General features: G+C 38.3%; 1 protein-coding gene and 1 pseudogene across 16 annotated transcripts in view; one reads left to right on the top strand and one right to left on the bottom strand.

Moving 5' to 3' along the window:
- Nucleotides 1–24,859, top strand: part of PCDH15 (protocadherin related 15) — a 739,593-nt gene that overhangs the window by 790 nt on the left and 713,944 nt on the right. The window lies entirely within an intron of this gene.
- Nucleotides 13,193–24,303, bottom strand: LOC129507815 (peroxiredoxin-1-like; annotated as a pseudogene).

Genomic DNA, 24,859 nt, shown 5'->3' with positions numbered 1-24,859 from the left:
TATATATATTATATTATGTATTATATAATATTATATATACATATAATGTTTAATAGAAGGAAGAAATGGACAAATGTTTCCACTGTAGAAAACTGAGTTTTGTTTTAGTTTTCTTTCCATTGTTTTTACCCAACATTTGTTCAGGATTCAGAATCCACAACCACAGGCAAGCGGCCACTTCTTCACCCTTGTTGCCCTGTTATCTGATTGCACTCCGTGGCGGCAAAGAATGGGGTTGATTTTGTATGTTTTGCTTGGCTAGCTTTAATGGTCTGGAGACAGATGAATTGATTTTTCTCCCAAACAATATTCAAATTGCACCCATATTAATATATCCTTGGTCCTTCATAGCTAGAGGAGTCTCTGTTGAGACTTGCAGAATAATTTGCGGCAGCGACTATTTTCATACAGTCAATAGCCTAATTCCTAGAAAAGTTTTGCTCGTTAGTACATTGCCTCCTGTAAGTGTGTCTGAACTCAATGTTCGTATCACTGCCATTCCTGGTGATTGCGAATCTCCATCGCAAAAAATAAATAAATAAATAAAATAAATAAATAAATAACCTAATAAAGAGGATAACTGCTACCTTGAAGCAAAAATAAAAATCAATGAAACTTAGAAGCGCATGACTTTCTATTAAAAGGCTTTTTTAAAAAAAATGGTTTGCTCCAGGAATAGATGACAGATCTGTATTGATAGTTCTTTATATCATAAGGCATTCTATTTTCATTCATATTTATGTTTACACTGTGTGGGGGAGAGTTCGCTGTCCTTGCTCCCATTAGACGTGGCCCTGTACTTTTTAGCAATGTAATTCAGGGTATTAGAGGAATGACTCCTGGTTTAACCTGGAATGCTATAGATTGGTTTCCTTAATAAGCTCATTATCGCCCTTGCTCTTTCTAAATGTGCTCACATAACCTCCAAAATAAGAAGATCGGGTAACTGCTAGCCACCCTCTAGTCTACTTTCTGAAGCAGGAGGCAGCTTCACACCTGCCACAGGCCAGTGTGCAGGAGGGCTGCCCTGTGGATGGCCCCCTGCCACCCTAGTCAGACACCTGCTTGGCCATTCTCCCCAAGGTGACTCATTCAGGGAGATGGAGGGGATGTGACCTGTGCCCTAGAAGCATAACTTCTGTGTTGTGATTTCCAGCATCCCTTCCATATGTGCCTCCTACACTGTGTCCCAGCGCTAAGGTCATGTTCTGTTTTTTAGGGACTCCTACCCTCCCCCAGGTCTTTATTTTTCTCTGACCTTCCATAATTAGAGACTCTGTGCCATCACTTCTCTCCAGTTGTTCAGTTATATGTGGCTGAAAATCGTTATTACAGTTGCCGTTTTTAATCCCATATGCAATTGGGAGCCCATACTATGAAGGGATAGATCAGAACTCAGAAATGTCCGGCTAGCACACAAAAAGCACTAACCTGGGAATGTAATCAGAATTGCTCGAAGCAATTTGTTTTTAATCCAAATGCTTGGGGATGCAGGTATATAAGGTTCGATGGAAGGAAGACAATGATGATGTCATACACATGATAATAACCTGTGAGAAAAAGCCAAAAGTGAAAAGAATACTTTGCCAGAGATAACCTGCTGGTTGGGTTAGCCCATTATGGTAGTTGACAACTGATTGTCTACACAATTAGGAGCTTCAAATAGAGAAAAATAATAAAAAAAAATTAATGCTACCCTAAGGCTTTTAGGATAGCAGTCTATTAGGATAAACGTCTAGTTTTTTTTTTTTAATATGAAATAATAGGATTCTTCTACACTTTTAGTTAAGAAAAGTTTCCTATGCTTTTCCTATGTTTTTTTTTTTTTCCTTTTAGGTATAAGGGAGTTATCCTGAAATAAAATATTCTAGTTTTAGCCAAATGTGCAGAACTGCTTCTAAGAAAAATAGGATGCATAATTATGATTTAAAATACTTGTTAACAATTTTTTTTCACTTGAAAACTTTGGGTAAGTCTTGAGTCTTTTCATACTTTTCACTCAAATTGCTGGGGGGAGTTTTTCGATTCAGTAACAGAATTTATAGATGGTCTATTCTGTAATGGACCCTTAATTGGTCTGGTGACTAAATCTAAGCTAGCATTAATAGAGTCAGAGAGATTGATTGCATCATGTTAAATGTTAAAAGTAAGAATTTAGCTGATAGAAAATAAAAGAACACGATATGTTTTCTGTTAATGGCCTCTTTCTACCCATAGACAGCAATGGAATTGATACTTTGGCTTGCAGTTTAATGCATTACCAGTCCTAACAAGTTTATTGGAATGGGAACATGTGCGCAGATCCCACATTGATTATGGGGAGTCTGGGTTGGGGGTCGAGACACCACTGAGAAGCAGAGGAAGCAGGACCATCTGCTAATAATGTGTGGTGTGGGGAAAAAGACCTATAAAAGATGTCTCTTGTTCTAACATGCTATTCATAGGAGGTAAATAAACCAAGTTGTGCACAAGGTTTGTTTATTTTGTTTTGATTTTGAATTCATAATTGAATGAATCCTGAACGAGAGAGAGAGAGAGAGACAGAGCGCAAGAATGAGAAAATGACATATGGGTAACAGTCACGTTTCATTTTATGTTTTATGATTTCCTCTGCATTTTCAAATTATCCGTATTAAATATATATCACTGCCATAATCAGATAGGAAAAAAAATGTTTGTCTGAAAAACAAACTATCTACTGTAACATGATGACTAAGTTTGAGCCAAAGTGTTAAAGGAGTTTTAGAAGGTGTGTGTACCAGTGGGGTGTGTATGCCTCTGTGTCTGTCTGTCTGTCTGTCTACAGGAGAAGGAGAGATTCACTAAGTGTGAGCACACTCAGAAAGCCAGTTTGAGTTTATTAAAGCAAGAGTTCTAGCTGGCTGCTCAAGCTTTTGGCCTGGAAACCAACAACCTGCCTTGCCCTCGAGCTATTATATAACGAGCACATGCGTGTGCTGTGGGGGGACTGCCATGTGGTGCACGGCCATAGCAGCCACAAGAAGGGGCCTTGGTCAAATGCCCATCAAGTCACGGCACTTCCTGAGCCTGTTTCCTTATTAATAACATTAAGTCTTGGAACTCAGATATAAAGTTTAGCGTAGCATCTGGTATATGGCTAATGTTCAACTGTTGGTCTTTAATTTCTATTATTACTTCTCATCACTTATAAATAATCATACTTCTTTTTTATAGACCTACATATTTATTTATTTGTTTGTTTGTTTATATATTTATATATTTATATATTTATTTTTACATAATTATTTATAAATAAATACTTTTTGTCCGTGTGCTTGTAGGTATGCTCTTTTCTAATGTCTCTCCAAATTCACCAGACACCTTGAAGACCTGATTAAATGACACTTCCTTCTGAGTTTTGTTTTTAAGCTTTTACTTATTTATCCATGAGAGACACAGAGAGAGAAGCAGAGGCACAGGCAGAGGGAGAAGCAGGCTCCCTGCAGGGAGCCCGATGTGAGACTGGATCCCAGGACCCCGGGATCATGCCCTGAGCCGAAGGCGGATGCTCAACCATTGAGCCACCTGGGTGTCCCTTTTGGAGAAGTATTAATGACTGTCTTCTCTCTTTGGAGAGAAACTGAGTGAAGTTTGAGGACCATTTCTAGGCTCATTTCCATGCTTGCTGTTAGGCGATCTGTGGAAGGCCAGGGAAGGGATCTGCATGCCAGTCAGGTAGAAGTGTGACCATCAGAGGTCTGAGGCCAAGCCTGGAACTGCTCCGATTTTAATTAGCGCATCCAGGGCTCATGAAGTAGAGTTTCATTGGCTTATGCTATGTATGCTAACTAAAAGAATGGCCTATTAATCACTATGGTGATAAGAGAATGATAAGCAGATTCTCGCTATCACATGAGCTGAAAATCTTGGGTTTCCCAGCAAGCTGGGTCCCCACTTGAGGTGCCTCATGGAGAAGAGTGTTGGTTCAGTACATGGAACAGCTGTGCAAGAGTGGAGGGATGGTCTCAAAGGCTCCCACTCCCAGGCTTTTCCAGACCCTGAGGAGGGCACTGCTGCAGCTCTCTCCCTACCTCAACACACAGGCTGTGGCAGGACTGTCACTGTCTCCCCAGGATCTTGCCAGAAATCTCTCAAAAATCCATAACCTCTGAATATGCTTTCTTTCTTTCTTTCTTTCTTTCTTTTCTTTCTTTCTTTCTTTCTTTTTTTTTTGAGTATGCTATTTCTAAGTGTAATGCACATTACCTTCTTTTATTTTTATTTGTTTGTTTGTGTATTTATTTATTTATTTTTGTACGTTATCTTCTTCCTGACATTCTCCTTCTCTGGACATAGTACTGTGCAACAGTTTCTCTTGAGTGTCTCTCAGTTATAATCAAATTAAACTAAAGATGATTGCTGAACACTAAGTCATTTCGGATGAGCTATGTTGTCTGTGAAACATCTTCATCCTTCATTTAAATATGATTTCTTTCTTTTAAATATATTTTATTGATTTCTTAAAAAAGAGAGAGCACATGCGCGTACAAGCAGGGGAGGGGCAGAGGGAGAGGGAGAAGCAGAGGCCGTGCTGAGCAGGGAGCCCGATGTGGGGACTCAATCCCAGGACCCTGAGATCATGACCTGAGCTGAAGGCATTCGCTTTACCTATGGAGCTTCCCAGGCGGCCCCTAAATATGTTTTCTTAAGGCAGCGTTCATAGAGAGAAACAGCCAGTTCAAGTGAGTGTGCGCGCGCGCGCACACACACACACACACACACACACACACACCTGTATATAGATGATACACATTTTAGACAAAATTAAAACCAGAGCATGCATAGTTACGCAAGTTTTGATCTTAATATGTTGCAAGCATCTTTCTCATCTGTCCCTGTCAGTTATTCCATCTGGCAGCATATCTTCCCGTTTTGAGATGAACGCTTAGCTGTGTCCTCCTTTTCGCTTATACCCACACGTGCATTTCTTGTCTGTTTGCTGATGACGAGTTACCCTGTGGGTCCTTTTTAAACACCACCTCCCCTTCCACCCTGGGATGTTGTCTTACAGTAAAAGTTGGAAACACACCTTTTTGCATTGTTTGCTTCAGCAACAAGGTTTTGGTGAGCAAGTTCAGATAGAGAGTCTAAGCTCTGACCTTGTGCCTGGAAGGATTACTTCTGGGGCTTTTGTAGACTCTAGTAATTGGCTCACTTGAAGCCCATCTGTATATTCTGGAAAGCCAGAGGGCTACGGAGCCAGAAAAAAGGAGCCCTGATAAACAGAAGCCCAATAATTATACTTAGAAGATTCTCTTTCTGCTCATCTGAGTGCTCTCTCTCTCTCTCTCTCTCTCTCTCTCTAGCTCTCCCTCTCTCCTATACATGCACACACATTATTTGCAAGATAACTTGGAATAGCTAAGCCCTGGTACTGCAGATGCCCCAATGTGTCCTGTGGAGATTGGGGGAAAAAGAAGGGAAAAGGTCTAATTCACCTTTCAAACAATGCAAATGAAAGCAATGGTAACTGCAAGGCCACTGCTTCCCTCTGTGGTTCTGGCAACCTGAAAACCTTGATCTTGCTGAAAAATAAAATACTCATACCCTGATTACCTGAAAGGCAGAGCTCATTTTAAATATCCTTAATAGACATTTGAAATTGAGCAAAAATGTCATTGTGATCTTGCCTGGCTCCGGGTCATCAGTGACTCACGTAACTCGTGGTGGAGTGGCTTTTCTCAGCTGGGTCTTTTCCTGGGAATCTCTGTCCCTGTTACCACCACTTCTCCACCAATTCCCTTAAGCTCTGCAATTTGCTTTTTCTCACAACTCTACTAAAACTGTACACTCTAAAGCTTCCAATGACCACCTCCTTGGACAAATCCTGTAATTTTCTAGCATTTCAGCAAGCAGCACTATTGATCCACCATCCTTACAACTTTGTTTTTCTTGGAGGTTCTTTGTACTGACTTTTTCTGATTGCATACCAGGCTCCTCGGCCTTCCTGGTGAGTATTCCCCCTCTTACTTTATTGTGATTTTGACATTTTCCTCCTCTTGTTTATGTTTCCATAAGGAGGCCTATTTTTTTAAATAAATGGATGTTGGTATTGTTTGCAGTGCAGTCATTGTCTATCCAACTTCTGTTCCATCTCCCCCAACACCCTCTGTACATACTGTCACTCTGGCTGTGCCCACCTATACAGATTCACTTATTTAGTTAACATTTTATTGCCTATCAACTCTAGAAAAGGCAATAGGGGATCAAAAAAAAGGCAGTCTTGGGGTGCCTGGGGGGCTTAGGCGGTGAAACATCTGCCTTTGGCTTAGGTCATGATCTCAGAGTCCCAGGATCGAGTCCTGCATTGGGCTCTCTGCTCCGCGGGGAGTCTGCTTCTCCCTCTCCCCCGCTCCTCCCTTCCTCCTTCTCACTCTTTCTGTCAAATGAATGAATGAATGAAAAAGCCATCTCTTCATCCAAGTATAATAATGACAGAGATAATCAATATACAACGTGATCTATAGAACATCATAATCGTGCAATGTCTGTGTTTTGGGAGAGTATAAATGGAAAAGTTGCTGAGGAATTTGGCATAGATATTGTAAGAAACTCCATGCAGGACAGATTTTTAAAAATTTTTTTTAGTTTTTTTGTTTGTTTGTTTGTTTTGTTTTTATGTATTTATTTTTTTAGTTTTTTTTTCTAGTTTTTAGTTTTCAGGTTAGGGAACTTGAGGAACATAGGTAATTTCAGAAAGCTGTGTAAAACAGCGAGTTGGGGGTTTGGTTTCCAGATGAATCTCTGCACAACACCAGGGATGGTGCATGCTGTTTAATGATCTCATTTAGGAGATAGTAGGCGTTAAAATCTCTGAAGGTAATGAAACAACATATGCTCGTTTGTGATCGTTATCTAGCCTGGACTCATTTATAAGCTCGTCCCCTTCATGGGCCTCCAGCTGACCACATCTTCTGTCTCTGTGTTTGTTTCAATGTGTGTGTGAGAGGAGGAGAGACAGACAGACAGAGACAGAGACACTTGGAAGCTGTTTCTCGATTGTTTGTAATGCTCATGTTTTTGCAGTTGACTGTATTCAGGGCGTCCTCAGACACAATTCGGTGGTGTCCCTATATACTGTCTACACATCATTCCTGCTTTGTTCAACAAGTTCTTTGAGAACAGGAATCGTATCGATATTTGTTTTATGTGTAAACAACCTCTCTTCATGATAACTGCTAACATTTATTTACCATTTGCTAACCAAGTCTCCATATACATTTTATTAATTTAATTTTTAGAAGATGTCCCCAGGGTGGAGAGGATATAAACCACCATAGGTCATTTCTCTGCTCTTACACCCCACTATGGGTCAGGAGTCTGAAGCACCAGGGAGAGGTGAACTTGTCCCCCTAGTGAGGTGTAACTAGCAGGCAACAAAGCCCAAACCAGACCTGGTGCCTCAGCTCCATGTGCAGCAACCAACCATCCACTGGGCTGTCCTATTAGGACATCAGAATCTAGTCTTCCCTTCCAGATTTTATTCAAATTCTGTGTGTTCCTTCATGCTAACTTGTTCATTATTCTTTGATGCGATTACTGATGACACTCAATCAAAATTAAATGAGGAGAGGTTAGTCAGAGGGTGTATACTTCCAGTTGCAGAAGAATAAGTTCAGGGGATAGTTACTAACACTGTAGTGTGTGTGTGAAATTTGCTGAGAAAGTAGGTATTGAAGGGTCTCAGCACAGCGAAATAAATAAACACACGCATCGATACATAAATACACAGCCAAGTAAGTACATAAATACGTAAGTAAGATCACTGTGCAGGATGATGGATGTGTTAATTTGGTTGATTATGGTAATCACTTTGCAACACGTAAGTGTCCAGACATCGCACTGTTTGCCTTAAATCTGTACAATTTTTGTCAATTATACTCAATCAAGCTGAGAAAAATAATACCTCACTTCCCCTTTATATTCCAACACATCATACAATGTGTGTTTTATGTTGAGATTATAAATTGCTGAAGACAATGTCTCATTTACTTTGTTTTCCTCATCCCTCGACCGAATGACCCAATTAGTAGTTATTGGAATAAGTAAGCATTGAAATTAGAAGAAAAATAGGTGATGAAATATCTCTTTTACCAATATAGGGCACGTTGCTGAGGTTGAGAATAGCAGCTGGAGTTCAAACAGCAGTTCAGAAGCATACTTGGTGAGAGTTTGATTTATATGGCATTGCTCAACATTGACACGGAGACAAAAACAATCAATAAATACCCTTGGGAGGGAGATGCTGCATGTAGCTACTTTTTTTTTTTTCTTGCATTCTGTTGGGTAAGCAGTTTAGGTAAGCTGTGTGTGTGTGTGTGTGTGCACGTGTGTGTAATTTTAACAGATTTTAAAGATTTCTTAAAGATTCAGCTGGCATTTATCCCATCATTGTGTGTCATTTAGAAAAGTCTGTGGAAAACTCAAACTGAACCCATCCTTCCTTTCATACACTTCCTGCCTTTCTTTTCTCTAATTATCAGCTGCCCTTCTGGGCATTTGTTCACAACATTGGTGGATCACACAGGGGTGTTTATTCCCGTATCAGTAGCCCAGCTCATGCCGCTAATCTTTCCTGCTCATGTAAGACCCTATACTGCCCCTCAGGGCCACTCAATTAGACAGTTCAGTGACAACTGTCCAGCTACTCTGAGTTTATTAAGTGTCTCTGTTGAGCAGTTGGAATACTGATGAGAGCTCTTCAGATGGAGTGTGAGATCATGTGTGAACAAGTCCATGCCAGCTCCATTGTCCACACTGGATGTGTCCATGATTGGGCCACTCTTGGTCTGCTGGGCACAGGATGCACTTTGATGATATCCCCACAGGGAAGAGAACACAGTGTTTAAAAGAAATATTAATAATGAATTCTATTCATTATTTTCATTCATCCATTCATCTATTTAGGTAGAGTGAGCATATGCAACATCTAATATGTGCACATCAAATTTCTTTTTTTTTTAACTTATTTTTTAAATTTTTAAACATTTTTTGCACATCAGATTTCTAATAATTGCAGCTAGGTGATTTCCGAGTGCCAGACACTGAATCCATACTGCACACTCTACTCATGTTGCATATTTACGTATAATACACATAATATGTGTATATGTATATGTATATGCATATATATTTTAAAATAGGATGGCAGGGGATCCCTGGGTGGCTCAGTGGTTTAGCGCCTGCCTTTGGCGCAGGATGTGATCCTGGAGACCCGGGATCGAGTCCCACGTTGGGCTCCCGGCATGGAGCCTGCTTCTCCCTCCTCCTGTGTCTCTGCTTCTCTCTCTCTCTCTCTCTCTGTCTATCATAAATAAATAAATAAATAAATAAATAAATAAATAAATAAATAAATAAATAAATAAATAAATCTTAAAAAAATAAATAAAATAGGATGACAGTGCTATAGAAAAAAACACTCTGGGAAGACAAGATTTCCAGTAGACAAAAAAGAAAAAAAAGAAATGTTACACAAAGTATGTATTCTCCTATTCAGTTTATTTAATCTTGTCTAAATTCCCCATGAGAAAAATCCTATTATTGCTCCTGTTTTCCAGATGAGTAAATTGAAGCTTTACAGATATCAAGGTCTCTTGGTTCAGATCAAGGTCTCTTGGTTCAGATCACCCTACATCTAAGGGTGCTGATCGTACTTCAGGCAGCATGGCACAGGCTGGCACAGTCTTACCTACTGTATTCCATGGCTTTAGGACAGAGTTCTACAGGACTCATGAAAGTTGCTTAATATAGACCCTGGTTAATGGAACCCTGGAGAATTATGGAGTCATGATTAATCCCTATTGTCCATTTATTCAATATATATTTATATTTATCTCTCTCTCTCTCTATATATATATATATATATAGAGAGAGAGAGAGAGATAATATATATATATATATTGACATCTCCAGTGTGCCAGCTTCTTTCTACGTTCTGGAGATGCAAATATCAATAAGGTACATATTTTGGCCTCATGAATGCTACAGCCTCTTTCATATGAAACATCAGTGCAAGGAACAAACGGATTGCACAGCTACATCAATATACTGTAGGCCATGAAGGGCTGGCATTAAAAAGATGGCATTCTTAGAAATGTGTCAAAGCCTGTGTCAGCTGTAGTGAGTCCAGAAAGATTTTTAGGATGAGGTAGTTTTGAGTGATTTGGAAAATGAGGGACAAGCTGCCTTAGATTCAGACCTGCTATATTATACATTGTGTGTGCAGTTGAAGCAAAGGGGAACGCGGGAGGATGAACAGATGATACTATTGATGACGCGTGGAGATGGAAGATTCTCTGTGGCATGGTGGTTGAAGCATGGGCTTGGGAGTCAGACCTTCTTCAAATCCTGGCACAATCAATGTATGCATTTTGATGAGTTATGCAACCTCACTAAGACCCAGATCTCCAGCTGTTAAACAGAGGTAATGCATCCCTGAATAGTTTGCTGGTAGGATCCACTGAAGTTATACATATGAACTGCTTATATGCATCCCAGCATATGGGCAGAGATGAATACAAGCGCTTTGGTATGTTATAATAATTATTACCATTTTCTTTTTTTAAAGATTTTATTTATTTATTCATGAGCGACACACTCACTCACACACACAGAGAGGCAGAGACACAGGTAGAGGGAGAAGCAGTCTCCATGCAGGGAGCCTGACATGGGACTCGATAACAGGTCTCCAAGATCACCCCCTGGGCTGAAGATGGCGCTAAACCGCTGAGCCACCCAGGTTGCCCAATTATTACCATTTTCAAGTTAAAGTAAGGTAGACTTACTCTCATCATTATTCAGTATTTATTTAGATTCCCTTTGCCTGTAAACATTTACACACACAAATGCAATCACCTACTCCATCTTCAATGGACCTCACCTTCCTTAGAACGACCATATGCCTTCTTCATACTTCTTTCTGGGTACTATACTTCTCTGTAGGATTTTTTTGCTTATCCAGCCTGTGAATTTCTCAGCTAGACTTATTATGGCCCCTGGTATAGTAGGGAAACTCAGTACATATTTGGTTATCTGTACCTTCTCCATATTTGTCTTATTTTCTCTACCTCCTTCAACTGTGTCAATTTTGATTAGTCCCTTTGTATATTTGGGAACTTCCTTTTGTTCCTTCTTACTACTCTTTCTTCACTCATGTGAGATGTGAGGTGGTTCTCTAATCACTTTCTTCTTTGAATTTTCCCCCTAATTCCCCCAACCCTTTCTTCCATGCCTATTTGTTCTGTTTCCTGCTTCTTTGCCATCTTTCTCTTATTCTCTTTCTCTCTCTTCACTCATTCTACTCTTGTTATCTTTCTCCCTCCTTTTAAACAATTTAAATTCTAGAAAGTACAACAAGCACTTTCTTGGTTTCAGTCACTTCATATTTCTAACAGTTTGGTCTACATTAAGAAGGTAATCTTAACTGGACTTTCCATCTCATTATTGCAGAAAGGAATTAGGATAGCATTTTATAGAAAAAGAAAAAAAAAATTCCCAGAGCGCGTGCACACACACACTGCAATACTTCTAAAGTTTATATTATCAGATGAGCACTTTAGAGGAGATGCCATCCGATTTCATTACCAATGATAATGAAGTTTGAAAACATTTTCAATTTAATCTCTAAATTTGCAAGATTTAAATTCAAACTAGGACCTTTGCCAAATAGCATTAGATAAATTATCAATTCCATGGGAGTTTATTTAAATATGCAAACTGAGATATATTCTCAGGATAAAAAAAAAAAAACAAAACACAATAACCACTAGCAGGATGACTGCCTGGGGAACTGCTGACACTGGACCCGAGCCAGCACAGGCAGTCCACATTTGTTTCCACCAACCCCAACAGCAGAAGTCCCTTTTCTCAGCCAGTTTAAATGTGCATTTTGGGAGCAGATCTCCACAAGCATGTTTGAAGAAAATTATCATGTACTTCTGTTTGTTGTATAATATTAACTCCTTCATTCCCTGACATAGAAAAAATACACAGAGAAACTCACTTATGTATTCAGGCCATATAAGAATCAGCTTCTATTTACTGAGGTCTTCATGAGTTTTCCAAGTGTGGTGCTCATGCTGATATTAAGAGACATCCTACAAACAGCCTTGCAAAGAAACTCTTTAATTCTGCGTTTCTATTACCCCTGTCCCATCAATGGAGATTACTTGAAGTAACAACTGGCTAATGATGGAATTGCTAATAAGAATAACTAGAGACTGGTGCACCTGGGTGTTTCAGTGGGCTTAATGTCCAACTCTTAGTTTTGTGATCGTAGCATCATGGGATTGAGCCCTGTGTCAGGCTCCACAGAAAGTCTTCTTGAAGATTCTCTCCCTCTGCCTCTCCCTGCATCCTTCTTCTGTGTGTGTCTCTCACATAAATTTTCAAAATTCAAAAAGTAATAACTAGAAACTTCTGCAAAAGCACTTCGAAAACAGAAGACGTTCAAGAACATCCCCCAAGACAGGGGAATGTCAAGTACTGGTACTTATGGTTGACCTTGCAAAATACAGTGTGATATGCAATATTGCAATTTAAGATTTCTGACATGTTTTGGTAAATAATAATATATTTTTTAAAAAATCAATAACTTAGACTATGAAAATCATATTCAATAGGCTTTGGAAATAACTGAATCTCATTCAGAATTTTATGCCTATGTGATTCATATGCCATATTTTATTTCTTATTTTTAAAATATTTATTTATTCATGAGAGACACACACACACACACACACACACACACACACAGAGGCAGAGACACAGGCAGAGGGAGAGGCAGGCTCCTTGCAAGGACCCTGATGTGGGACTCGATCCTGGGATTCCAGGATCACACTCTGAGCTAAAGGCAGATGCTCAACTGCTGGGCCACCCAGGTGTCCCCATATTTTTTTTCTTTAAATTTTTCCCTTCACTCAAGTTTAATAGAAACAAAGATGAGCAGTGATGTTCCACTACTGGGGACACCAGTTGGCCTGCCCCTTAGAACAACTCAGGTGGTTCTCTCCAGAGGAAGAAAAGCTGGTTTCCTTGGCCCCTGCAGGAAAGGCCTGTCCTGTCCCACACCACATCTGCACTGAGTCTGAAATATTGTGTTTGAAGATGACAATAGTACAAAAGAGATTTTTCATGGCCCCCACTGCAGTCTGGCCCTAACATGAGCCACTGCTCACTTCTGCTTAGAGAAATATCCTTTGCTCCTCTGGACAGCAGGCTTGAAGGCATTACAGCCAGGCTTGTAGCCTATCGGGCACACTTCCTCGTGCTCATCAGGAAACTGAACGAGTCTAAGTCTCATCCACAGAGTGGCCACCAGGGAGGTTTTCAGAGATTTGCTGAAAGATACCTTTATCCTCAATGATAAAAATGCACGAGGTACCTTCATCAGCCTTAAGACTCCATAATCCTGAGCGATAGTATGCTTGGGGTGTGATAGGAAGGGAGTGTTCATGGATCCCAGTCCTCTTTGTTTCTTGGGTGTGTGCATCCATACCAGGACAGAAATAGGAATCTACAGAAACATCAATCAACTGGCAGTTGAGTTTCTTTTTTTCTTTGTTTTTTTTTTTTTTGAGATTTTATTTATTTCTTTGAGAGAGAGACAGAGAGAGCACGAGCAGAGGAAAAAACAGAGGGAGAGGGAGAAGCAGGCTTCCCGCTAAGCAGGGAGCCCAATGTGGGATTCGATCCTAAGACCTTGAGATCATGACCTAGGCGTAGGTAGACACTTCACTGACTGAGCCACCCAACCACCTGACAGGACAGTTGAGTTTTTTAAATCCTTCTGCTCTGTCACTGGAAGCACTCATTTCTATGGGTCACAGAAAGATGAAGTCAAGAGAGTGAAAGAACACAACATATTTTCCTTTGTAGTCAGAAACTGACCATTTGGCATAACAGCATTGACTTTGAAGCTGGGGACAAGGGCACTCACTTCTAGCATTTCCTGAAGACATTTTGCTTTGGCAGATCTGAGAACACACAAAAGACCAGTCAGGAGGAAGACCCCTATACCCATATTTTAAATGGAGGTTTTTTTTCATCTATACCAAACTACAAAGACATATTGCTCTAACGGGGAAAAAAAGTCTAAATAAATAAATTAAAATAATAAATAAATAAATAAATAAATAAATAAATAAATAAATAAATAATTCTTTAATGAAAGATGTATAGGAGCAAGTGAATTTCAAAAGTATGCACAAAGGGAAAATTATATTCTAACTTCAAAGAATCTCAAAATAAGACTTTCTTCTCATAATGCAGAAGTCTGGCAACACCTTGATTGGAATATATTAGCAAATTATGCTGATCAATTCTACAATTCTATTGTAGAACTTCATTATATAAAACTAGAAGAAAAGGTAATATCTTTGCTGGCCCTTCTAAAATATATTTCTTAAGTATTTTGTGAACATTCTTTCAGTTTTGAGATTTGGAAATAATTTTGAACAGGTTTGATATAAAAAGTTATTTGAAGAGATGCTCTTAAAATAAATGAAAAGAAAACCCATATGTCAGAATAGGTTTATCAAACTTTATCACCATTCCTTCTTCTCTTTCACATTGGAAGTTTACAGGAGATGTTTACAAGGAATGATCTTGGGTCAAAGTCACTTTAGTAAAGGCTGATACTTTTATAGAAAAAACATTTGGGTTATGTATTGCCAGATAGGCATTTTTAGCTTTTTGTTTAGTTTCAATGGATTCAAAATATATATGTGGAATTAAGAACACGAGAAATGAACTGCTACCTCTAAACCGAGCCATTATGATTATCCTGGTTTAGGACATGATCATGATTGTTCTAGTCAGAGAAATGAGTTGTCTATGAATCACTGTATCTCTGCTAGTGAATATTTTTTTTCTATAATTTCTATAACTCATTGAATATCTGCTAGTCCCTATGTAATATATCTGAGTTACTAATCACTCTCATCACTATTCATTTATTTAATTATGTATTTATCCAACACACTTTTATAGGATTGCTACTATATGCCAGGTGCTGTGGAAAGTGTTGGGGCAAGTTCATTCCAGAAGGAGGGAATATCATGTGAGGCCCCATGATCAGAAGTAAGCATGGTATGACTTAGTGTCTAAATGAAGGCCAGTGTAAATCAAATGCTAATGAAGCTGAGGAGGTAGGCAGGGACCTGGGTTTGTTGATGGTTAACAGTGATCATTTTAGTTTTACTAGTAAGTAAAACCATTGGAGTTGTAAAAGCAGGAGCAGGAGTGAAAGGAACAGTGTGACAACGTGATCCCATTTGTTCTAATACAGATCGCTAGATATAGTGAGAAGAATGGATTCCCATAGGATTGGTAGAGAATATTAACCCCACAGGCAAGATACAGGTCCTTGGATAGTCTAAGCAGGAGACAGTGGTAGTTATGTGTGTCTATTTATATTTTTGTAATTAAAATAATGTAAATATTTTATATTTAAAATATACACACATATGATGTGTGATTTATTAAAAACCAGGAGGGAGTGAGGGGAGTAAAGGGAGGCAAAGTTGGGATAAGTAGTCTTGAGAACAGGGCTATTCACTGAGACAGAAACTAAAAGGACGACAGATAGCAGGGATATTATGAGTTTAGTTGAGGGCAAATTGAGTTGGAAAGAGCAAGTAGTCAATTCAGAATGATGTTGAATTTTTGCAACAATAACAGTAAGTAATTTTGAATATTTTGCCCTGATTTTTCTTAAAAGATCACCAAGGTGGCAGAAAATTATCAAATTTACAATTATTCTGGTTTTGTTTTGTGTTGAAAGAAAAATATGTTTAATTTTGATTACCCTCTGGATCCTTTACTTAATGTGGTATACAAGTTAATGAATTGCTTTTCTTTATAAGAATGTCCAACATACATTTGATAAGATGACAATTATATATTAAAGCATGTTGGGTAGCCCAGATGGCTTAGTGGTTTAGCTCTGACTTCAGCCCAAGGCATGATCCTGGAGACCCAGGATCAACTCCTGTGTTGGGCTCCCTGCATGGAGCCAGCTTCTCCCTCTGCCTGTGTCCCTGCCAATCTCTCTCTCTCTCTCTCTCTCTCTCTCTCTCTCTCTCTCTCTGTGTCTCTCTCATGAATAAATAAATAGAATCTTAAAAAAAATAAAACATGTAATTGCTAAGATAACAATTATATATTGGATATTACTACAAGAATAAGAAATAATTTTCTCAAGAAATAAAAAGACATTGATGTATTGTTTAATTTGTTAAAATAATTAAAGTCAAAATAATGGAGAAATAATAGAATGTCAATCTAGCATTCTAGAATGCAGAATGTTTCTCTAAAAAGTCAGAGATTTTAGACTTTTTACTTCCCTTTTAATAATATAAAATGAGCAAATTTATATTTTGCTTCAATAAATACCTTTTAACTCTTAATCTGTTGACCAAATAAGATTTTACGAATCTAAGTCCAAATAATATATATATTCTTCCTCATAGACTCATTCTTTGAAATCATGTTTGTCTGAATTCCTATAAATCATATTACAAACTATAGAAATTAAAAATGATTTTAGATTTTGTGGTGACTGCATTATATAAAACAAAAATTGGATTTTTAATTTATTAATAAATGTGCATATGTGCAATTTTTTAAAATTAAGTGTAAGGAAAATGATCATGCATTATTTCCACACCCATGTGCAATTCAATATGAAAATATGAAATACAACTGTTAATTTGGAAAGATTAAAAGTAATACTCCCTAGCAGTGTTTGTCCTCCTCAAGGGACATGAGGGCTAAAGGGCAGAAGTGTTCTGTTATGGGGATACAAGTATGAAGAACCAAAGCTGAGCACCATCCTAATCCCATTAGTCATCTTATTTTCCCCATTTTCTCTACTGTTCCTGTCTGGGTAAAATTTTACCTGAGAACATTAGGATTTTAATTATTACTAAATGCCTTTAGTGAAGATAACCATCTATGCTCTGGATATATTAACAGTGTGCAGAGATTCCTGGGAAAGATTTCTTACTCCACAGTCCAAATTTGAGTTTTGAAAGAATAATCTTATTTATGAATCTGTCAGTTATTTGGTAGACCATAGCCTCCTTTTCTGAAAAAACTCATTTGATGGTAGTCAAAATATAAAGGTGAAATGCATAGTTTCTCCTGAATTTTGTACACCAGCCCAGTCTCATAAACATATGTCTAATACATATGGTCATAAGAAGCTAAAAATATTTTTATGTGTGTGTGAAAGACCCTATATTCCCAGAGTTTAAGTAGATCTATTGTGTTGTTCAAGTTATAAAATGTAACACACAGTAGAGGAATGAAGTAGTCCCCCTATTTCTGTGTAGAATTAGAGTGACATCAGGATATTAAGGACTTCCGTAAATAAAATACCACTTTTTAAAATTTAAATTCAATTCAGTTAACATACAGTGTATAATTAGTTTCATGGGTAGAATTTAGGGATTCATCAGTTGCATATAACACCCAGTGCTCATTATATCACATGCCCTCCTTAATGTCTATCACCCAGTTACCCCATCCCCCCACCTCTCTCCCCTCCAGCAACCTCAGTTTGTTTCCTATAGTTAAGAGTATCCTAGGGTTTGTCTCCCTCTCTGATTTTGCCTTATTTTATTTTCCCCCTCCCTTTCCCTATGATCCTCTGTTCTGTTTCTTAAATCACACATATGAGTGAAATCGTATATTAATTCTCTTTCTCTGATTCACTTATTTTGCTTAGTATAATACCATCTAGTTCCATTCATATTGTTGAAAATGGCAAGATGTCATCCTTTCTGATGGTTGAGTCATACTCCATTGAATATATATACCACATCTTCTTTATCCATTCATCAGTCAATGGGCATCTAGACTCTTTCCATAGTTTGGCTATTGTGGACGTTACTGCTATAAACATTGAGTACAGGTACCCCTTTGAATCACTGTATTTGTATCCTTTGGATGTAAATACCTAGAAGTGCAATTGCTGGTTTGTAGGGTAGCTCTATTTTTAACTCTTTGAGGAAACTCCATACTGTTCCAGAGTGGCTACACCAGTTCACATTCTCACCAGCAGTGTAATAGGGCTCCCCTTTCTCCATACCTTTGCCGACATCTGTTTTTTCCTGAGTTGTTCATTTTAGTCATTGTGACTGGTGTAAGGGGGTCTCTCACTGTGGCCTTGATTTGTATTTCCCTGATGATGAGTGATGTTAAACATTTTTTCATGTGTCCGTAAGCCAATGGATGTCTTCTTTGGAGAAATGTCTGTTCATGTCTTTTGCTCATTTCTTTTTTTTTTTTTTTTAAGATTTTATTTATGAGAGTGAGAGAGAGAGAGAGAGAGAGAGAGAGAGAGAGAGAGAGAGGCAAAGACACAGGCAGAGGGAAAAGCAGGCTTCATACAGGGAGCCTGATGTGGGACTTGATCCCGGGTCTCCAGGATCAGGCCCTGGACTGAAGGCGGCGCTAAACCGCTGAGCCACCGGGCTGCCCCTTTTTGCTCATTTCTTGACTAGATTTTTTGTTGCTGAGTTTGATAAATTCTGTATAGATTTTGGATACTAGCCCTTGTTCTGCATGTTATTTGCAAATATCTCCTCCATAAAATATCATTGTGATGCTTGAAGAGTTGCAAAATTAGAAACACTGAGATGAAATCATAGCACAGACAATGGTGAGGCACAGCACTTCCTGGTAATCTCAGAGCTGAGGTGATCCCCTCAAGTGACTTTGAGAGCAGACTATCAATAACGGCGACCACTTTTATAAGACTATTTTACTAAAGGGATATCCAGAATTGACAAGGCTAAGATTTGAGAAGACCTATGCTGAATGATCTTGAAAAATATCACTTTCCCTATCTGGGATATAGTTTCCTTATCTGTTACATGAACAGAAGAATTGAAAATAACTCTTTGGTAGGAGATATTTGTAGTAAACTAGTTAGCCAAATTGACCTGGATATTGTCCATGGAGTAGGTCCTTGCCTGCTGCAGATGGGGGTGGGGGGGGTGGGGCGGGGGCACAAAAAACAAACAAAAAGCTTCTGTCCAGGGTGCTGAATAAAATGAGCTACATATATCCTGAAATTTGATTGTTTCAATACCACAGGTATTGACCTCATGACACACACCAGATAATCATTATCCCCCCTAGGGGTAAACAGAGTAATAGCTCCCCAAAGATTCCACATCCTAATTCCCAGAACCTATAAGTATATTACATTACATGGCAAAGGACAATTAAGATTTCAGATAAAATTAAGTTACTCATCTGATTTTAGCATAAAGGGATTATGCTGGATTATGCAGGGGACTCAACATAATCAATAGGGCTTAAAAGTGGAAAACTGAAACAGTTTAATTATGCATGGGAGGGTGGAAGTGAGAGTGATGTGCTCTGAGAAGAAATTATCTGGCTGTCACTACTGTTAAGGATAGAGAAAGGACCACGAGCCAAGGGAAGTGGGCAGCTTCTAGAAGCTCGAAAGACAAGCAAGTATATTTTGCTGTAGACCCCAGGAAAAGAACACAGCCCTGCCCACACCTTGATTTTAGGGTAGTGAGGCTTATGTCTTACAGAACTGTCTGTTCTGAGCTGTGTAGTCTGTGGCGATTTGTTACAACAGCCATAGAAAATTAACACATCCCTTTAGGATTTTACAGCACTGGTAGGGGCACAGACAGAAAAAAAAAACAAAAACGCATAAAGCTGCCAAAGCTGCCAAAGCTGCCAAAGCTGCCAAAGAATATTATGGGTAAATAGAATCGCTAACTAAATCATTATGGAGTCAGCTGTGTTATGTTTTTTATTGATCAATTGATTGATTGACTGATTTCTTTTTGTTCTTAAAGAACAGTTCTGAGTTGAGCTTTGAATAGGAGTAGGATAAGCAGAGGTAGAAATAAGTGATGGAGGAAGAAACAGCTCAGAATAAGAAAGTAGCATATGCTATGATGGGAAGATTTGTAGGACTTTCATATACTCAAAGGAACCACAGTTTACTGAAATCCTGTCTACATATATTTCACCATCATATGTCTCAAAATAGCCACAGTTTTCCTTTACATGATTTTGGGTAAACCAGCAAAACACCTGTCCTTGTTTCCTACTATTAGGAAACAATAGGACTATAGTAATTTCAGACTTATGTGTCTTATCAAATTAAAGGCTTTTAAGATATTATATCGTGTAGACTTGGGCCTCTTTGGATTTTTCTATCATTCCAAGTATTAATTTTAAAAAGAAGAAAAGTGAACTAGGCTGTGACCTGGCACTGTCCTGTCAGTTTTGCTCATCTTACTTTCTCTTGTGTACATTTCAGAGACTCAACCTAAAGTCTTAAAGCATGCTGTGTTTTTAAGACATGTGGCTTTTTTTCCCCTTTTTTAAAGCTTTTACTTATTTATTCATGAGAGACACACAGAGAGATGCAGAGACACAGGCAGAGAAAAAAGCAGGCTCCCTGTGGGAAGCCTGATGTGGGACTTGATCCCAGGACCCCGAGGTCACGCCCTGAGCCAAAGGCAGACAGACGCTCAACTGCTGAGCCACCTAGGTGCCCCAAGATGTGTGGTTTCTTGAAAATATATTTGTTTAAGATAGCTCCATGGTTTGTCAACATCATTCATGATGTTTATAAATTTCCAATGAGAGGGAAAATGTGATATATCCAGGTTAAATGCAATTTAGTTGTATGGTCCACCGAAACCTGAGACTGCTGTCCTCAGCAAGGTCTGCCTGTAAGGTTAGCCCTTGTGTGGCAGCTGGGAGAGAGATTCCCTCCTGGAGTGGAGTGGAGGGGTGGGCCGCTAGAGAGGTGCAGGTGTGTGGTGTCCATACTATTGGAGTTCTTGTGTTGGGCAACTTGGTAATGGTCATTACATTCTAGAATACATACTTTGTAAGAAGAGTTCCATTCACTTGGTAATGATGATGTAATGATGATAGGCTATAATAAACTGATTATTAAAAGGGTATTAAATAGGGCATTAACAAACTGATTTATGATTAATAAACTACATTTAAGATCCAATTAAAATGTTAACATTAGAGGAAAGGGCTTTGTAAATAGATTCATATCATTCCAAGAATTACTGGATTAATGATTTTATATTGATTAATTGTACTTTATCTCTCCGAGCTTCACCTTCTTTCACAAATATTGATAATGAGTCTCTCAGAATGTTTTCTTGAGGGAGGTCAGCTATTAGACTTGATACTGAATACTTCTAGTTCTCCATCCAGGCACATTACAGGATTGCACTTCTGCAGGTCTTCTGTTTTTGTTTTCTTTAAATGATGTCCAACCGTGATATTTGTGATAAAAAGGGAATTTATGAAAATCACCTCTGAAAGAAAAAATGCAAATGCCAGTGTGTATCATTCACCACATTTCCTTCCATCTGCAGACTGTCTCATTATTCCCTTCTGCCAAATTGTTTTTCAGAGCAGCTTCAATAGCAGAACCATTCAGATGTGGAGAATGAACAAGAGTATATATATGTCTTGTTGCATTGAGCCTGTTTTATTTCTTTTTGTTTGTTACCGCAGCATATCTTTACCTATCCTAACTGATGAATTTTTATTAAATGTTTAAGTTTTTGCAGCACCCTCAGCATAATGCTTAATGTGTTATATGTGATTAAATTAATAGTAATTATATTATTATTTATTCCACTTACATAATGGAGCTCTAACCAATACCACATAGAATTGGTATTGGTAAGCAAAGGGTTAGAAAATTTATCAGTACATGGAGAGGCACGGGCAACTGAATGACGGATGGGGACCCATGAAATACAGATTCTATAACCATTTTTTTTTGTCTGCAGCTATCTTTTTATTACTTGACTTATTAAATCAAATTTCAACTATCTAACTGTATTTTAATAGGAGTTTCTTAAATTCATGTATTTATATGAGGTATTCCTGACCGTGAGTCAGGAAAGCAAGTCCCAGAATGATTTTTTATTTATAAAATGAGATTGTTTTTATACATTTTGAAAAGAAACAATACTAAACAACATATTGTTTAGGGATACTTATATATGTGTTATTTTTTAGTAAGGAAAAAATATGAACATAAAATTTTGGTGAATGATAACATCTTGCATTATGAGTTGGATGGTTAGCACATGAATGGAAATCTTTATCTGCCTAAAGAGGCTACCAGGGAATCTACCTTGAAAAAACAAAACTCAAATCAGAACTCCATTTTGGGCTTGTTATCCAAAGAAGTAATGCCTGATATTTTATGTTATTTTAAAACTGTAGAGTACAATAAGCTGTAGTTTCATGAATGTAAAGAAGCTTAATCATGTGTCTTTTAAATTTCTTGACGTTTAAATGTTTGTTTAGCATACTCCTAGCTGAAGCAGTTGGGAGACAGCATGTATGTACAGGCATCTTTCAAATTAACTGTTTTAATTACCAAAGTTAAAAGAAAATATATAAATTTTCTTCATCTCTTTTTCTGAATTCAATTTTGCTTTCCATTATTCTCATCCTTTTTATTTATTTTTATTTTTTTATTTTTTATTTTTTTATTTTTTACTTATTCATGAGAGACAGAGAGAGGCAGAGGCACAGGAAGAGGGAGAAGCAGGCTCCATGCAGGAGCCCAATGTGAGACTCAATCCCGGGACCTCAGGTTCACACCCTGGGCTGAAGGCAGGCGCTAAACCACTGAGCCACCCAGGGATCCCCAATTCTCATCCTTTTTAAAGAAAATTTACAGAGCCCTCATTCATACACCAAAATCACAGCTGCCACCCAGATGAACAAATAAATAACTATGCATTTTCCACATAAAAAATGTGTAATTTTGGATAAAATACAGTAAGTCCAGGGACTTATATAACCATCAAAAAATAAATAAGTAAAATATTCTTCATTTTCCATATCTGTAATAAAATGGAACTGCTGTTGCCACCAATGAAAGAACATTTTGAAATTTTAATCTTTTTTTTAAATGTTTTTATTTGTGATACTGACAGATCATATAAAGAACATTGTTAAGGAGGGGCACCGGGGTGGCTCAGTTAAGTTAAGCATCTGACTTGATTTTAGCTGGGGTCAAGATCTCATGGTCGTAAGATTAAGCCTCATGTTGGGCTCCGCACTGGGTGTGGAGCCTGTTTGAGATTCTCTTTCTCCCTCTGCCCCCTTCCCCACAAAAGAACATTCTTAAGGATATAAAACAGTGTCAAGATCTCGTAATTTCACTTGTAAAAAGTCTCATCCCCTTGAATTACAATATTGCTTTTGTCCTTGATACGAATAATGCACACGTAAAATGCAAGCATATAGGCATGAGAAGCCCTGTGAATTAGGCTCGGTCTTTTGGCCACGTACATAAGGAAACTGAACTTGCAGATTGTATTTGTGAAGCTGAGGAGTGGCCAGAGGACGAGGCAGAGGCATGGCTGGTGTGTGGGCGTCTTGGCACTTCAGGGGATGATGGACTCGTGGAAAGTTCTGGCTACCTTGTTTATTGATTTTCATGAAATCTCTCTATGTGCCTACACTCCTTTTATGACCAACATTCAGTTTTAATGATCTGCATGTTGGTTGTGGGGGGATCTCTGCACAGTGAGTATATTCATCAGGTTAGAAACAACTGGTTTATAGATAGTCCTTATTTTCTGGAACTATGCACAGAGAGCCTCATTTCCCTCAATGGGTCATATATGACTGGACAAGAAGAATTTGTGCTAGTTGGTCTCCTTGCTTTGCCTTTTGCTGGACTGTCCTCTTCTAACAGGGTCAAGGTGTTCTCCATGAAAGTTGCTCTGAGTTCTCTCCAGCCTCCTCCTTGGATGAAGACGTGCCGTAACCCATGATACACTATCTCCCTTCTCTTCCAGAGCTAGACAAACAGTGTGGTCAACAACTAGATTTTTCACTCTTGTGCAACACTTCCTCGCTCCCTTTTTTTTTTTTTTTTTTTTTTTTATGGAACAAATTCACCAGGCTTCAGGATCAAGCAAATCTCCTTAAGGAATGATGAGACCAACTTCTGAAAAGAATCCAAATTTTACAAGGAAAAGAGTTCAAATTCTATCTAGAATGCAGTATTCTTTGCCTCTCACAAAACAATATGCCTAAAAACCAAGAAATCCAGGAGAAGGTACTCAATGGACATTCTTCCACTTCTTATGTGGCTCTCTGACCTTCAGGTTCTCTTTGCTCCCTTCTTCAGGTTGCTCCATTTAATCAAAATATAACATAACTCCTTCCACAGGAACTTACCTCATTTCCTGGACCTTCTACAATCTCCATAGTCATCATGGTGTTAGAGCAAAAGCAATTTGGAACCAAAGCTCAGGCGTTAGTCTGGTAACCAGAGATTCTCAGCTATAATTTCACTTGAGCAAGTGAGAATATACTTTCCATTTACTACTTCCTTTTTGTATTCCCATAGCCTATTCAGTGTCTATCCTAGTTTGACCTATAACATATGTACAGCTCCCAAAAAATGTATAAATATTTTTCCTTGAAACATACACTCCTGGGACACCTGGGTAGCTCAGTGATTGAGCATCTGCCTTTGTCCCAGGGCATGATCCCAAGGTCCTGGGATCGAGTCCCACATCAGGCTTCTTGAAGGGAGCCTGCTTCTCCCTCTGCCTGTGTTTCTGCCTCTTTCTCTGTGTGTCTCTCATGAATAAATAAATAAAATCTTTAAAAAAAAAAAAAGTCTTAAAAAATACACTCCCAATCCTCTTGAGGCAAAATCCAGGTCTGAATTTACAGTCTATGGCATATTTTGTTATATGGAAATTTCAGATAAGTGATTAATAAGCTTATGTCTATTCTTTTGATCCAATCTTGGGTATAGTGCAAA

This window comes from Nyctereutes procyonoides, unplaced genomic scaffold, assembly GCF_905146905.1.
Source record: "Nyctereutes procyonoides isolate TBG_1078 unplaced genomic scaffold, NYPRO_anot_genome, whole genome shotgun sequence".
Lineage (NCBI taxonomy): Eukaryota > Metazoa > Chordata > Mammalia > Carnivora > Canidae > Nyctereutes > Nyctereutes procyonoides.
Note: the sequence above shows the minus strand (reverse complement) of the source record. Positions and strands in the feature narration are given on the sequence as shown.